At 50.5% G+C, this 503-nt stretch overlaps 1 protein-coding gene across 1 annotated transcript in view; it reads right to left on the bottom strand.

Annotated features, from left to right (window-relative positions):
- The window catches only part of ldah (lipid droplet associated hydrolase), a 255,730-nt gene extending 255,499 nt beyond the window's left edge, over nt 1-231 (bottom strand). Inside the window, exon 1 of the mRNA XM_060853789.1 lies at nt 191-231. The gene's annotated coding sequence lies outside the window, so the exon portion shown is untranslated. The remainder of the gene's footprint in view (nt 1-190) is intronic.
- Nucleotides 232-503: the final 272 nt, after the last annotated feature.

The following is a 503-nucleotide window of genomic DNA, read 5'->3' as shown; positions in this document are numbered from 1 at the left end:
TTCCTCTCTGTCCCCCCCTCCCTCTCTCTCTCCCCCCCCTCCCTCTCTCTCTCCCCCCCCTCCCTCTCTCTCTCCCCTCCCTCCCTCTCTCTCTCTCTCTCCCCCCCCATTCCTTTTCCTTTCCTTCTTGTCCCACCCCTCCATGCCTTATGTGTTCTTATTCTCTCTTTCAGTCTCTTTAGTCTCCTACCTCTTCCACTTCTCTCCAGCTGTTGCAGTCCGTCCTCTAACTTCCTCCCTCTCCTTCGTGCCCTCACAATAAAGTTCCCCCGTCCCCTCTCTGCAGTTTTGCTGCAGTGATTGTTTTGTTGTTGTTGTTGAAGGGCACCATTGCTTTGTTTCAGGTTGAAATGTAATAGCTGGGATTAGAACACAGCAAGGTTACTGTGATGTGCATTACAGCAATTATTGCAGAAAGCCTCATGTATTCAAACAGCTTTGTCAATTCCAGAAGAACCCCCAGACTGTCTCATCAACAACCAGCTGCCCCTGTGCTTTAAGTG

Source organism: Hemiscyllium ocellatum, chromosome 3, assembly GCF_020745735.1.
Source record: "Hemiscyllium ocellatum isolate sHemOce1 chromosome 3, sHemOce1.pat.X.cur, whole genome shotgun sequence".
Classification (NCBI taxonomy): Eukaryota; Metazoa; Chordata; class Chondrichthyes; order Orectolobiformes; family Hemiscylliidae; genus Hemiscyllium; species Hemiscyllium ocellatum.
The sequence above is the reverse complement of the archived record's forward strand: the minus strand, read 5'-3'. Positions and strand labels throughout refer to the sequence as shown.